The sequence below is a fragment of the Pipra filicauda genome, unplaced genomic scaffold, assembly GCF_003945595.2.
Source record: "Pipra filicauda isolate LSUMZ 115617 unplaced genomic scaffold, ASM394559v2 scaffold253_size2546935_pilon, whole genome shotgun sequence".
Lineage (NCBI taxonomy): Eukaryota > Metazoa > Chordata > Aves > Passeriformes > Pipridae > Pipra > Pipra filicauda.
Genome location: NW_024104369.1, coordinates 2,313,280 through 2,329,826, shown reverse-complemented (window position 1 = coordinate 2,329,826; position 16,547 = coordinate 2,313,280). Strand labels below are relative to the sequence as shown.

The window sequence follows — 16,547 nt, the reverse complement described above, 5'->3', positions numbered from 1 at the left end:
TCGATCAGAAAATTGGTCGTGGGGGAAATGAAAAGGGGGGAGGGGGGAGAAGAGCGGAGGGGGAGGAAACAAGGCGGCCGCGGGTTCTGTGCGGGCTCCACCTACTGGCACAGGACGAGCCCGCTGGATCCGCACACCCTGCCCAGCCACCGGGGAGGTGTGGGTCGCAGTTAGCCCCTGATTGCACAGCTCTAAAATAAAGTAAGACTAATAAATGCTTACAACTATTTGAAAATGGGTTTGAGGCTTAAACTCCATAACTATTTTTTTTTTACATTGAAGTATACATTAATATACAAATAATTGCAGAAAACTCAAGTTCTGCCAGATATCTTTATTTTACTATGTCCTAATACACTTTATGTTTAGAAATAAACAAGTCATTCTTTATTCAGAACCCCCCCAAAACTACAAAATAGTATAAAATAAGAGTGCTTGATATTTTCCCTTTGAGTATTGATTCTGCGAAATTATAAATTACATTTATATACTCATTGAAAGACAAAGGAAGAAAGATCTTTATGTAAGACAGGAGGAATGGATGCTTAGATTTCACCAGTACTATTACATTATTGCTTAGTAAAGAGTTTTTAGAGTGACCTGTTTTATATATTTTAACACAAGCCTGTATTGCATTTTATAGCGACTTGAAACTGATCTTTCATACTCAGGACACTGTAAGTTGTAAAAGCCTAATATACAAGTTGGCTGCCTCACCCAGTTGTCTCTAGCCACTATTCCCATAATAGCAGTGTTGGATTTACTGTTACTAAAGGATACCTTATACTGGAATGCTGGGTAGCTGACTGTTTCTACTTTTATCTTCTATTTCTATCACATACACCTGCTCTGTCACATCACACAGCAGCCACCTGCACACGGGGTTGGTTCAACAGTTCTCAGCTGTGGAGGAAAATTTAATCATACCAAAACATGGGAGAGGTTTGGGGGAGGAAAAAATGCAAAAGTTAACTAGGAATAAATCTAGATGAAGACCATGGAATCTAGATGAAGACCGTGGAATTTTTAATTAGGATCTGTGATCTGACTCATTACAAAAATCACTGATGTCAACACGGGGAAGTAGCTCGAGAGACAGTCCCTTTGAGTAACAACTTGCAGTTGTGTCACCTTAAACCATTCATCATGGTTATCACAAACCCTTGGAGTGTCTTCAGGAAAATGATCCATCTCTATGCTTGTTCAATCCCTATAATGAGATCTTGGACCATGTAAGAACTCTGAAGTATTAAAATAGTTCAAGTAATTACAATAACAGGTCAGAACACCTACGTGCGAGCATGGACTGAGCGTCTTAGAAATCCTATTGTCAAAAAAAAAAAAAAAAGATACACTGTAGACTGACTTTGTTTTAAGGATTTTTTCCTATAAAGTACTATTTCATGCAAAAAGAATATTTATGCCTTGTGAAGGATTTCCCCGCGAAGGGCCGCCTGCGTTGCCCGCAGTGAGCGCTGTCCGCGGTGCTGGAGCACGGCCTGGCTCCACGGGCACTGCACATCCCAGCTCCCGCACTCTCGAGGGCACGGAGCAGGAAATACTTTGGAATATACTTTGACAACTTTGTATAAATATGAAAGAATATAGGCCTACTTTACACCTAAAATAGTGAAGCTGATATTCTAAGCCTAATTCTAAAGTCACTTCTTGAAGGTACTTTTCACAAAACAATAATTTCATTGGAATATGTAACATTAAAATTTCAAATATTAATTCAACTTTCTTCATAAATAAAACAAAAACTTTTAGGTTATCTAAAAATATACATAATTTGAACTAATAAAATCTGAAATATTAAAAGTGAGATAAAACTGTTATAAGAGACTTGGAGATTGTATGAATTTTTATTACTTACACTAATATATAATTCTTAGCAGTAGTGTAACAATTTAGTTAAAAGTGTACTAGTAAGAAACATGCATTTCCACTCCATTATACAGGATATTTTTTCCCTCACAAACTCATAGACACTTTTATTCTGTTTTATATTCTGTAATCTTAATCCTTCTACAGTCTGTTATGATCTCACTTCTTTAATCTGTAGGTTTATGACAATTGCACCTTAGTGGTAAAGCTCATTGGCAAAGCAAGATTTGATTTTCTGTGTCTTCTTGAAGAGTACAGTGAAAATGAGATATGGTAATATCTCACATATATCACAATAAAATGCCACAATAAGTCAAAGATAATAGACTTTTAACTGCTGAAATTCACAGCATTTTTCTAAGTTTACATTTTCCCAGAAAAACTGCATTTTTCAGTGGCATAAAGTTTCAGTTACATGTCTGTGAGAAAATAAGAGTTTTTCTATGAAAAATTCAGAAGAGATTCAGAGAGATTCCAGTAAATCTCTCAGAGCTGATTCTAAGTCTCCTTAAGCTCTCCAACAACACCTTCAACATGGTTTATTCATGGTATTATTAATCATAGTAATTATAGTAAATATAGGAATGAAAACAAGTATCCATTGAACAAATCTCATGATTTTTTTTTTATTTAAGTGTCCTAAAACTAGCATAGCTGGAAGAATCTTTTTGCTTATTCAACCATGCTGATAGAGCTCATTTCTACCAGAAATTTCTCTTTGCCTCTCAGAGCATGGCTAACAGTCATCTGCATAAAAAATAACCATTCTATTAAATCATGCAAAAACATTTGCCCAGAAGAGATGGAGCAAAAGGTCAAACTCCAGTTTCCACAGCACATGGGATGTTAAGCTTGAGGAGCAATGCTAGCAGCTATTCTGGCCAACAGACACTTGTCTACACCTGCCATTTACGTGCTTCAAAGAAGATATTTAGAACCCTTTATTTTTGTTTTTGTCTTTTTTAATCCACAAATCTCTTAACTCTCAAACTCTAGAGCTGAATCTCTAAATTACTAAGGCAAAAGACAGGTCTGCAGATTGAACAGGTTCCGGGTTCCTTGATAGGTCATCTTTTTAAAAGACATAAATTAATTTCAATCAAAAGATATTAGACTTTGTTATTTAGTTCTGATGAAATCATAAAGCCTATCATTCTTGCCTTCAAAGTCTGAGAGTCACCTTTGCAAAGTACTAATTGAAGTGAAACTGAACTTTGAGATGATTCTAAATATGATGTATAATTTTTTCCCTGTTCCAGGGTTACTTAAAGAGAAATTAGTGACTAGTAAGCATCATCAGTCTTTTTTATTCTGTTGCTTTTCTGTCATATCTAAAATCTTTGCATCTGAGGTGTATTAGTGCAGACTGCCAGATTTTACCTTTGCCTAAGAAAGATAGCTTTGGAATTTAAAAGATTGCTGAATATTTTTCTCTGTAACGAAAACTATTTGGTCTTGCTAATTATTTTTGAAGAAGGGACTGTTTTGTATCACATTCATAATGTTTTCAAAATGTAAAACCAGTAATTTCTTGGCTACCTGGGGCTAACAGTGAAGTCCCTTTTAATGAACAACAGTGAAGACAGATTTGAAAAGGAATGTGTACAACAGATTTGAAAGTACATTTGACTTCCATTTTTGCTCTCCTTGATGTTGTATGCCTATAGTAGAACCATTAAGGCATTAGCTTGTGCTTACTTCTCAGTTCGGTGCACTGAATAGTTTATATGTTCTGTATCCTCATAATTCTTGGCTGAAAGCAGATCAAAGTACAGCTATTTTTCTTTAATATATTAGAGTCAATTGTTTGAAATTTGTTGTCATCTCTCTGTAATATATTTTCACAGTTTAGTTATAAAGGTACAGTTTTTAGTGCAGCTAAGTCCTAGGCATACTGAGATGCAGAGAAACTTTCAAATGCAAAATCAACTTGGCAAGCATATGTTATTAAACAGAGCAATTATTCTAGCATTTCGGCTTTTAAAGACTAGCATATAAATAAATTATAACTTGAGGTTTGCTTAGCAAAACCTCCCCTCTCTCCAAGTGATGATTACCTTTCATCTGACCAATTAAACCACATGACTCAGTAGCAATAAATGGAATGAAAACGTATGAATGCAATCTCTCTGTTTATAGGTGTCCTGGGAGGACATTATTAGATTTTGTTACTAGCTCTGAGAGCACTAGGGCACTTGTTGCTGAGGTATCATTTAATTCATTTCTCCACCTCTTAAAATCTGCCTATCTTAAATTGTATTTGTTCACTCTGAAATCGATTGTTTGCATTTCATCTTTGTTTATTGGTCTTGTCATATATATATAGTAGATTCTTCTGAACATGGTCTGTGTCCTGTGAATATACAGGGCCTGAAATAATAGCTTCCTAGGCTTGGCTGGCCCCTTTGGACATTACTAGGAATATTAAAATATTTCTTCACTCTTGATCTCTATAGCTTGGTTAGCTAACAAAATTCATTTATCTTATAGCCCCTTTTGAAGTCAGGAATTATCTCCATTTCATAGTTGAGGAATTGAGATACATACATGCATTAAGTTCTGCAAGGTAAACAAGAAGTTTGCAAGCCTTAGATACCGAATCCTTATTATCTGAGTCAGTGCCTGCTCCCTGTTCTAACTCTTATTATTCACATAAATATCTAGTGTTTTTCAGAATCCTCCTAAGCTTTTGGCTTGTATCTCTGGAAGTTCTTCAGGTATGTTACATGTCATGCAAAAAAGTATTTCCTAAGAAATTAGTTGCCTTCTATGACTCTCCTTTGTCGTGCCAAAATAGACATAAAATAAAAAATCTTATCAAGCAAGATTAACGTGATTAGAAGGAATGTTTCTTCTAGTAATCAGAAATTCTGAAACTTCTGCAGTGGCAGCGGCTGCGGTGCCTGCTACATGCTAGAGGATAGAAACATCTAGAAGATACATGGTGGGAAAGCTCCATCTTTCCAGTTAACCTATGGAACTTTTCACCAACTCTCTCATTAAGTAATTATCAATGCCAAGTGGAGTTGGCTGTGAAGCTCCTGAAGCCAAGCATTGTGCCACCTAGACCCACCTCTAGCTTGAGGATCACTGGTATAAGAAAAAAAAATCTTTTTGTTGACCAGTTACTTTATTATTGCCTGTTGCTAATTATCTTGAACTTAGACTAAACAGACATCAGTCTCACATGATGATCTCATTTCTTCAAAACAGGATTCCCACTCTTTCTAAATATATGAACAGAGTGTGTGCATATATAAATTGAATATTTTAAGACATCTCTGAGCTGTGATTGCTGTGTACATTTTGTTCACCTCATGACAATTTTATAACTGTGATTGTAGCTCATATGAAAGTTGTAACCTGAGGTCAATATTTTGGAAGCACTTAGGCACATATGGAAGGTGGTTAGGGTGGTTTATGCTTTGTGGCTTATTTTTACTTCGTTTTTACTAAACCAATGGAATTATCACAACTGAGTCCACTTTTGTATGGCCTTTGTATTGTTTTTTCTACAAGAGTTGGAGGGGTCTAACTATTATTTATTAACATTAATTTTTAAATATTTTTATTATCATTAAAAGCTACAACCATTAAAGTACAGATTGCAGATCACATATCTTTATTATGATATTAGGAATAATTTAAAGCAGCTAATTTTTCAGATAGTGTGCTCTATATCCTATTAAAATATTTTAGTGGTCAAAGGCTTAAGTTACTATGAAGTCATACTTTTAAGTGAGCCTGTACAAACATTATGTTATTACTGATGATAGATACAATGAGGATGTGCCATTGAGTTGTATCCTCAGGCTTGTCTTTATCCCAAGAAGTTCTGCAGTTCTGTTCTGTAGCATTTGACTGCTAGCCACATTTTGTATTTTCTTTCCCAGTTTTGAAATGCCACATGTGCAACCTACAAGTTTTCGAATAAAAAGAAATGGTAGAAACTCATTTGCATGTCTACCACTGATCTTCCTAAAACGTTAGGCCAGATATTTCTACTGCAGTTCCACTTCCCTAAATTTTGCTTACCACTGTATGCAGCAGTCAAATAAAAATATTCTCAAGCGAAAGTGTAGATTATTTGTTGAAAAGCCACTATGTCAGGTCCACAACTTGTAAATATGCATTAGTAGGGGGTACAAAATTTATTAAAAGCAGGGTTTTTTGATTCTGCACACTAGAGACAAAAGGAGAAAAAAGGAGAGAAACCAATGATGAAGAAAAAGTTTTATACACTTAGGCAGTCTTGAAGTCAGATTCATTACACTTAGCTAAATACTGCAATTTCAACCACTTTCAAAGGCTAATACAGGTAAGTAGTTGAAGAAATAGTTATGACATAAAGTCTTCTATTTTGGTGCCCTTAAGTACACGTTACTGTTCACAAAAGTGCCTGAGAATTAATAAAGAGAATTATTGTCCAAAAGTAATTGTATTAATCAAACAGTATATTTGATGTTATAACCAGGGTGATGACTGCATTGATGAAAACTTACATGGGCTTGTCCTTATGAGACCTCATACAGGGGCTGTATTCATTCACGTTTAACACTTCAAAACTATTTTTCTCTTTGGAACTAAGATTTTTCAACATTTGTATTTCAGCTGTTTAGTTAAAAGTGACTGAATAGCTTTGCATTTATTCAGACATTACTGAGAGCATAACCGCACCTGGGGCAAGATTCCCAGACAGATTATTTAGAAATGTCAAGGCTTTTCAAGCTAGATTTTTAAATGTAATTTCTGAATTGAACTTTCAGTGATGATTCATTGGAAGTTGTACAAATAATTTAAATTGAAACAAGTGTCAGGCTGGCATTGTTATAAATTACTTTTGTCAAAGCAGCCTGTTTGTTGAATGACCAATTCTGATTTTTAGATCTGGCAGTGGAATCTAGTGAGGAAGAGGAAAGGAAGGAGAGATATTTTGTATACATAGTATCTGTCACATATATACATTTTATATGGACTTTTTAAATGATATTTTCATGTTTAAAAATTCAGGGCTTTGGGGAGCAGCTTTTCCATATAGATGGTTTGATGTATTTATAGTATAATTGTATGTAGGGGTTTTTTTTCTGCCCTGTTGTTCCACTGATAGATTTTAAGAGTGGTAAGGAGTTCTTAAGAGCATAATTCAAACTCTCTTTCAGTAAATCAAAGACTCTGAATGGTTTCAGTGAATTTGAATCACTATACAGGCAATCCTGGACGTTGATTAAAGAAGAATATAGGTCATATATGAGCTATAGATGATCTGGGCCTGTTTGGCCTGGAGAAGAAATGACTGAGGGGGGATCTTATCAATGCATACAGATATCTTAAGGACAGATGTCAAGAAGATGAGACCAGACTCTTTCCAGTGGTGCCCAGTGACAGGACAAGGACAATGGACACAAACTGAAATGTAGTGGAGTCTCCTTGCCTGGAGACATTCAAAACCCACCTGTCTGTGATCCTGTGCAACCTGCTCTAGGTGAACCTGCTGTAGCAGAGGGGTTAGACTAGATGTTCTCCAGAAGTCCCTTCCAACCCAACCATTCCATGATTCTGCAATATGCATAAATGAATATTTACCATAAATTTGTGTGGCATGAGTATTTCTACAAACAAAAAGTATATTTTCTGGATTTTTTTTTGTAGTGTGAGGGTTGATAATTGAACTGTTTAAATCAGTGGCAGAACGTTTCTCTAATATCAGACCTACACCTACGAGAAGGCTGTCTTGGTATCAACAAATACATTATGTACAGTCATTGTATCAACTGGTATACCACAGAAAATTGTAATACATATAAGGACCACAAAAAAGTAGGACTGGGGGTTCTCTAGTAATATGACGTTAATATAACCATCTTGTGGAACGCTAGTTCACAAAAATTAGCTATTCTAAGACTATACTTTTGTAAAACTTATCAGAGACTCAAATCTCTGAACCAGCTTAGGTTCAGAAGTGTTTTTTATACACCCGTTTCTGTTGGAATTACACAGCTGGTATTAAGGACTATGTTTCTTATTTTTTTAACAAGGTTGAAATAGTTTGTTATGTAGATTAGAATTTCTTTATTTTTCCAAGAGAAACAGATTCATCATGTATAACTCCTCCTTAACTATGACATTACTAGATGATGATTACATTTGGACAATAACATAAAGACTTTCTAAAGAAAACTTCCAAAGACCCCTAAGAAATTTTTTTAAGATTAAAAATGATACATAAAAGAAATGCAGCGTTTATGCAAATGAAAGTCCTCCCCAAGGACTGGTTTGATTTTCAAAACACAGTACATTTGCAAAACAATGTTCCTAAGCAGTTTAAAATGTAGACATCAGCTTCTCTTCACTCATGGGTTTGCTAAATTAGCATAATCCCATGAAAGCAAAACCTATGCTGTAGAGCCCATGAACAGTTTTTTTATTAAAAATACATTCCTTCTTAACTTCTAGAAGTTTGAAAATGTAAACACTAAAATCAATGGTAGAAAAAATTTATTTTTTTTAAAAAAAGAATGTGGTATATGTTCATGCTCACAAAGTCTTTTTGAAACAAAAAGGGGATTTGCTTGAACAATGTGATCAGGAGTATCATTGTGTGGTCCAGTTTTACAAAAAAAAACATTTTCAAGGTGGGGGTACATCTCTTTCACTTACACTATCCTGTACATACAGAATATGTACATCCCCTAAAAATGTATTTCTGTTTGCTGCTGCCAGATTCAGGAATTTGGTATTGATGTCTGTCAAGCACACAGCAAGTGTAACTGAAATCTAAAGGACTACTCACAAACTGGCACAAATGCTTAAGGATAAATGCTAACTGAAAAAGGGATGTCTGTTGATATTAGAGATGCGGGACATGAATCATAGGCAGTTACCACCACTACTGCTGCTTTGTGCAGTTGTGATTTGGTAGTGACCATCAGGCTGGATATGTGCCCTGGGATTCTCACTTCCAAAAAGAAGTGTGTGACCAGTGGAACAGAGAATTGGGCTGTTTCTAGGCACTGCAGAGAAGGTATTTAAAGGAATTACAGGAGCTACAAGAAAGCAAAATATTCATTGTTTTTATATGCTTGTCTTCTTGTTTTGTGCAATAATATTTGTTCATTAAATCCCACATGACTGAACAAAGCTAGTAGCTTGATTATAAATTCTTTGGGAACTGTAGTGGCCTCTAACCCCAGGCTACGGGTCAATATATTGCACACACTTGCTGACATTGCTCAGCGTTCCTACGCTTTCCTTTCCACGGACACAATACTCCTTAAACTGACATGCAGGACAAAATAATATGCTGCCTGAAGGACATTATTCACTCAATGATGGTGCCCTTGGACCAGGCAATGCTGGAGCCACTGCTCTAATAATCCTTCTCAGGAGGGCCAGAGGAGTCCTAGATAAGCAGATGTAAATCTGCACATACCCAGGAATTCTGTTTCAGGGAAAGACTTTGAGCTAGGCTTTTTACATAGGCATAGTACATTTTACACATGTGAAAGAATTGAACATGATGGCAAAAAATGCATAGTGGTGTTTAATGAATAAGACAGTATCAAGATAATCAGCAAGTTCTGCATACACGAGTTAGGGGGGGCAGTCAGTAGCTATGCTCTGTTATTTACACATTCCTCCCTTCCCATGCATTTTTAAAGGAAACAGCACATTTAAAACAAAATGCTCTGCTCCATGTATACAGAGAATTTAAATTTAATTATTTTCAGAAAAAGTATTTTAAGGGGCTATTCAATAATCAGCATGGTTCTGTTGATCTGTTCTGCTTCTTGCCTGAAGGAAGTTATTACACAGGAGCTGTTTGAAGTGCAGGTCAGAACGCCTGGGATGGAGCCGCCTCGGAGGCTGCGCTCGGTCCCTGTTGTTCTGGCCACCAGTAGGTGGAGCTGCCACGTCAGGTGCTGCGGGCTCGTCACTTCTCCCCCTCCATCCATCCCCCCTCCCTCCAGCCCCCCTTCTCCTAATAAGCTGTTTTCTGATATATGTTGGGTACCATAGAGTGAGACTGAGAACAGGAAGCGGAGGCAGAATCAGAGAGGATTCTGGAAAGGTCTCTCTGTTTTCTTTTCCACGGAGAATACAGAAATTATAATTAATTAGTAAAGCTTTGTGGATGGAAATCTGGACTATTTCAGGAGGAGACATATATTATTTTTGGATGCTGGGCTTTGCTGTGATTGTTCATTCTCCTTCAATCAGGTAAGCCGGAAAAACATTTCATTTTACCCATAATAAATCATAGCAACATGATCTTTTCCACGTTTCAGACTTGGATTGTACCCTCTGGTTTGCTGTTAAGGTAGAGCCAAAGATGGAATGGGGAATTCAAAGCCATTTTGTACTGACTGACTGTGATGATGGTGTGATTTTTTTCTTTTTAACCTCGTTAAATCTGGTATCTGGCCTCTACTCTTCATGTGATGTTGTGATGCAGTACTCTTACTTGCAAAATCAGATCATTTTATCATCAAGGTATACTACATTAATTCCAAGCATTTTATTGAAGTGACCTTGTTCCTTGTTTCCTAGGAAGAAAAATCTGGTGATATTCAGACTCAGGAACAGCAGGTCTCATAAGATTCTGAGCATCTCAGATTCTGATGATTCAGGAATAAAATCTATGTTGTTTGTTACTGCTATTTTTTATATATATGTATATATATATGTTTTTGAAGAAATTCTTTATTATCTAAATTTTGCAAAAAATATATATGGAAATATTTTCTTTCTTTGCCATTTTTTCATGCTTGTGTGTCTGTGTGTATGAGAGAATGGGCTCACCAACTGTTAACTAAGCAGAGCTCCACACTAAATATATAGTTCACATTTTGTCTGTAACGTTACTGTCAAGCTTAATAAGTGCTTCTTAACAGGACTGTTTGGAGAAATCAGCACAAGAATTATTATATTTTATTTTCCATTCATGTATTGTCTCATTCATTGTTATCAGTGATAATTAAAGCTGTCAGTTATTAAAAGTAAATGGAAAATATCTATTGAAGATCACTTTGATATGTGAATTCTTTTTTTCACTAGTGGTTCTACGGACACATAGACATTGAAAGTATATGTGTTATGTTAGTATTGATTTGGAAATTATTTCCAAAAGAAAATAGTAGAAATAAAAAAATGCCGAAAAACCCATACAGCAGAATAAGAAACCCACAGATTACAAATCACCACCTCAATCCATACATGACAAGAAAGCTGGATTGGGTCTCAGGTGGTACTCAGAGTAGCAAGTGAGGCCTGTACCTGAAGTAGTGGCACGAAAGAATGAAGTTTTTAATTTGTATTTTTTTATGGTGCCAAATCAATGTTCCTGTGGTGTCCTTGTGTAACTTCAAAATAAATAATCAATAATAATGATGATGTTTGTTTTAGAAATATATCATGTTTGTGCTTTTATAATTGATTTGTCAAGAAAACAGTTTCAGAAGGAGACTTTTTAACTCCAGCAGTTTAATATTTAATATTTGCTCTCCTGCACATCTCCATTTGGGAATGAAAGATTGTTACAGACAAGAATGTGAGCTGCTGCAGTAATTCAAAGCTTTGTAGCACCTATTAAACAGATCTGTTTTTTATTAGGCCTTGATATTTACAGAAATTATGCTTGTGTTGTCAGCTGATGTTTTTTTCCCTCTAATAAGCAGAAGTTAAGCACCTATACCAATTTTCTGAGCTGTGCCAACTAAGCACAGTATTGCAAAATTCTGTTTAGATAATACTAGATGCTAGCAAAGGTAGACAATTTCACATTTTCAATGGAGAACATAAAGCAAATCCCCTATGCCCTCTTAGATTGTCAGAGTGGTAGTTTGGTAATTTCCCTTTGTTATCAGGTAACCCAGAGTGAGGAAGGATCAAGGGAAAGAAGGAAGTATAGAAACTATGGGGATTTTAATCAGTATGCTGGTGACACATTTTGTGCTTCTAACTCTTCTTCTTCACAGATAGCATGAGATGAGTTAACTTGTACCTTATGAAGATTAGGCATGGAGAGATTTGCCCTCAAAAGAGTGAGGGTTTTAGAAGGAAAAAGGGCGGTAGGATGTAAGATGGAATTTCTGACTGATGATATCCATTTTGTTCTGCTGCTCATATCTTGCCCAATATAGTTTGTTGTGTGTATGCTCTGTACTAATTATATTAGTGGAGTCCCACAACTTTTGATGAATCAGAGAACAGAAGATACTAAGAGAGTTCTTTGTATAAGGCAAGCAAGTTGTGACCTTGTTCTCTAAAGTACAAATCTTGGCCCTTTTTACCCATATGCTGTTCTCACCATAACATGACAAATGAAAAAAACTGCTTGAACTCTGCTATAGTTATACCTAAAGGAAAATAAATGCAAGTTTCTGATATTGGGTATTTTATTTGCTAAGATGATCTATTTACTGAACTCTGAAAATGGCTATTGAAAATAAGTTTCAGGAAGTTACCTTTACTCTGTTCTTTATCACCAAATTCTAGTTAGAAGTTAGAAACTTTACATTCCAAATTCTAGTTAGCTTATTTTCCACTCAGTGTAACTCTTTGGTGTTTTTTATTTACCTTATAGCTGTTAATCAGTAGTATATACTGTTGCCATTTGCAGGAAATATTGGCTTTTCTATCCTCCCAAGGTTTGAAGTATCATAATAAAATTGGTGCTCACTAGTTCAGACTGTTACAGAACACATGTACAGACTCTGAACTGTGGTTTCAGTGAGTCCATCAAATCAAGGGTCAACCACCACAAAATCCATCTATAGGAAAAGTCATCCTCCTAATTGGAAACCTGATGTTACTCATTACATCTACTACGCCTGATTAAAAGCTCTGAAGCACATTGTAGTGACATCTCTCTGAGTTTGATATTGACCAATAGGACTGCCATAGGATCTGGATACTGGAGCTGGTATCTTACAACCAGTTCATTTGCTTTCATCAAAACTATCTCTATGAACAGCTGGAATCCCTAGTATATTACTATGATAGTGTTACTGCTTGACTTTCCTTGTCTTATGATGAGGTAAAGCAGAGGGAATAGGGATAAGAGCAGCTCAGGCAAGTGCTGTATTACTTTGAATATAAATATAGAGTAGGAACACCATATGCTCTGGAGTAACCATAATGTGTGTGTACTACCACTGTAATCCTAAGGAGGAGTAAGCAAGTTAAATTCTAGGTCACAAAAGTATCTAGTATCTCATTTGTTCATTACAAAAAAAAAACCAAACCAGAAACCAAACCACAAAGCAAACCAAACAAACAAAAAACACGAGCTAATCTACTCCAAAATTGTGATTGCAAATTGTTACTAAATTTTAATGTGGTCATCAGTTTTGTAATGTCTTCTTACAAAAAATTACCGCTCTCTTATGCTATCAAATAAGTCAAATCACAGAATGTGTTTTACAGTGAAAACTGCAACTAAAAAATTAAAATTGAATTAAAAAGCTCGAGCTTTTATGGGGCTCTTTCACATGTAAAACCTTAAGGGAAAGCTTATTTATGATCAGATTAATTATTTGTCTAGTTATTGATCTTTATTGCTGTTGATCTTTTTTTTACTGAGTAGTTTTACTTAGGGAAGTGTAATCATAGAGCTACCATGTTCACAGGTCCCCTTTTCAACCTGGAATTGTTTCTCCTGCCACTTCTTTGGGTCCACCTGCCCAATGTCATATATCCTTATCAAATCATCAGATTTGGAACATACTGAGTGTATATCGCAGATATTTTGATTGCTGTATCTGCTCAGCAAAGCTGATGGTTTGTGTTTTGAAGTTACTACATATGTATAGATTGTCTGAAGAGCACATATAGCTGACTCCCTATCCCTGCAATGCCTCAGGCACATCCTTGTATTTCATTGCAGGATTTCCTGAACAAAAGTATCAGGCACACTAGTAACTCTGAAAGGTTATCACAGATGCCAGTATGGAAAATGGCTGGGAAGAATATCAGCACTACTGGCTCTGTGATCCCCTTTATCATACCACAGTATAACCACTGTTAATTAACAGGGTGATCTACAGGAAATTTCCATTTATAGATTATTTATGCTTAAATTAGATGATGCTTATTTCATTTTAAGGACCCCCTTTTCAATATGACAGGGGAGCGATGTTTATGGTCTTTTAGCATAATTTATTTTAAGAACAATGTGAAGTGAGAAACTTCCTTTACTTTCTTAATCATAAAATATTATGTATGATTATATTGGTTCCTAGGAAGTTACAATCTGTGTTCAAAATCACTACAAAAATGCAGATGAAGAATTAAATAAGGAAATTAATTGCTCACAAGAAAAATAATTCTTTTATACAGGGCAACATAGCACTATGTGACCCGGCTTCTGTATTAATTGAGAAAATAATCTGCCATCATTTCTCATAAATCATATCCTTTCATTGCCTGGTTGTCCTGGAATCAAAGCAGAAATTTCCTGAGTCCATGTAGCCTGACTTTGGGCCCACATGTCCCAAATTCTTGCCTGCTTTGGTTTGAATATCCTGAAAACTCTGCCCTTTCTTAGGTATTATTGTGCTATCTTTTAATGTTTGGACAAACTGAGGAATTCCAAATTTCCATTGGTTCAAAATATGCTCTCAGAAGACCAAATTTCTTGGTTTAATTTTAAATATGTCCAAGTATGAAGTTTTCAGATGTTAAAATGAGTGCACTTAGCAAACAACTCTCATTGCCTTCTCAGAGGCCAGCCACAGAGGACAACTGTGTGACTGTACCAAGACTTTGATACAAGAGTATTTTATCCCTTTTTATTAATATTTGAAATCTATGTGTGGTGGTCTTCGAAATCTGAAGGTGAATTTGCCTCCATCCCACCTAAAAACACAGGATTTTTTTTTCTCAGATGCAGTTAACATTATACCAACTTGATTTCCTTGAGCATGGAGATTTTTCCACAGTTATTAGTATGAAGAGCATTTACTTTTGAATGTATATGTGATTGTGCAGCAGTTAGATAGTAAGGATCAAGCTGGTAGACTACAAAATTAGGATATTAAGTCATAAGAATAAAGAATCCCTATACATTTTAGCAAAGTTAACCTAACAGTGGCTACAGTGAGTGTCTACAGTGACACTCAGAGATAGACATTTCTCACCACAGATAATTATTTTTATTTCAACAGATAATTGAGTGTGTTTTCCATTGAATAGCATTCTTTATAGAAAAATAATTCTCTAAATCTAAACTGTGGGATAACTTTTATGTTACATAAAGAGCACTTTAAATGGTGAGTGAAAGCATACACCTAACTCGCACTCTTGCATCTTATCAAGGAGCAAACTCCACTCATAACAAACAGCTTTGAATCTTTAAAAAAAAAAAATTAAGGTTATTTTAACTTAATAGTCCAATGATCTGTAGAACTTGTTTATGACAGATGAAAGCTAAAGTACTAGGTTTACAGTAAAAAAGGCAATCAATGTTATTTTTAGGTCTGAGTGGTGTAAACTTGATGATGGAAATTAGTAGTAATCTCAAAAGAGCCCAAGAGTCCGAGGTCAGATTGAACTGAAGAAGGGCAATCCTAATGTTTACTGTCATTTACATAAAATGTCTAAAGAAAAGACTGTCACTAATATTTAAAGCCAAAAATGCTCATTTGAAGAAATATGACCTGAGTCAGAAGTTCTGACCAAAAGCAATATAAATAAACTTCAACCTGTATTATGAAGGAATTTCTTACCTACCAAGCGAAGCTGTAACTGAGTATTTGAGCCTTCCTGAAAGGTTTTTACTTATACCAGTTTAAGTTTCTTGCTATGTATTTCCTACACGTCAATTTGTTTTAGTTAGTGTTATAATAGGAAGAACACTAGAATTCTAGGAGCTGCTGTAACACTAGCTATCATTCTGTAATGTATGTTACTTAAAGCTGTAGGCCTCTAATTAGTACAATATTTTTTTAATATACTGAAATTTCAGTATTACAAGGATAACTTTTAAAGAGATGGTAGAAAGCTTTGCACCTTTGGATTTATTATGTGTGACTAGGTTGAAGTCATACTTCCATAATACATTTGGAAAACATTCCAAACCTAAGGCTTGGTTAAGTTTTATTAGACACTTCCATGATACTAGAATAAATGCCTTGGAGAAATCTATGTACATTTTTAATATGCTGTGTTAAACCCCAGTATAAAGCATTCTATTTTCATGTTGACTTTCTGTGCATTTTCCTCCCTGTGTAGTAACAATCACATTCAGCCAAGAACTGTGTGTAAGCCTCTCAAATAGAAGTTCCATTTTTTCCCTTTCGGTTTCCTAGACAACTGTCAAATTCTAAATACAGTCCATTAATCTTGTGCTATATGATGTTTATTCTTTCCTATTTTGTATTGATTAGTTTCTGGGGCATAGTAAGACTAGGAAAGTAAGTGTTCCAGCTGTGTGGTTCTTAATGATTCAATTAATTTTCTGAGTTTAGTTTGTTATTTCTTTTTAAGTTCATAAGCAATATTTGCTGTTGCAAATGCATTTTCGTAAGTTTACCTAGAAAAATTTAGAAGCTGGTATTACTTTACAAACTGAGCTTTCTTTTTTTTTACAAGCAAAATCAATACTGTGATGTATTTAGATATTGCTAATTGATGTTTTATTGTAACTTTTTTAACACCTTCCC

At 35.3% G+C, this 16,547-nt stretch overlaps 1 protein-coding gene across 5 annotated transcripts in view; it reads left to right on the top strand.

Annotated features, from left to right (window-relative positions):
• The first annotated feature begins 9,895 nt into the window (after positions 1-9,895).
• The window catches only part of LOC113994484 (sodium channel protein type 2 subunit alpha), a 73,494-nt gene continuing 66,842 nt past the window's right edge, over positions 9,896-16,547 (top strand). For all 5 annotated transcript variants that reach the window (XM_027733590.2, XM_027733592.2, XM_027733588.2 and 2 more), the window contains exon 1: positions 9,896-10,104. The gene's annotated coding sequence lies outside the window, so the exon portion shown is untranslated. The remainder of the gene's footprint in view (positions 10,105-16,547) is intronic.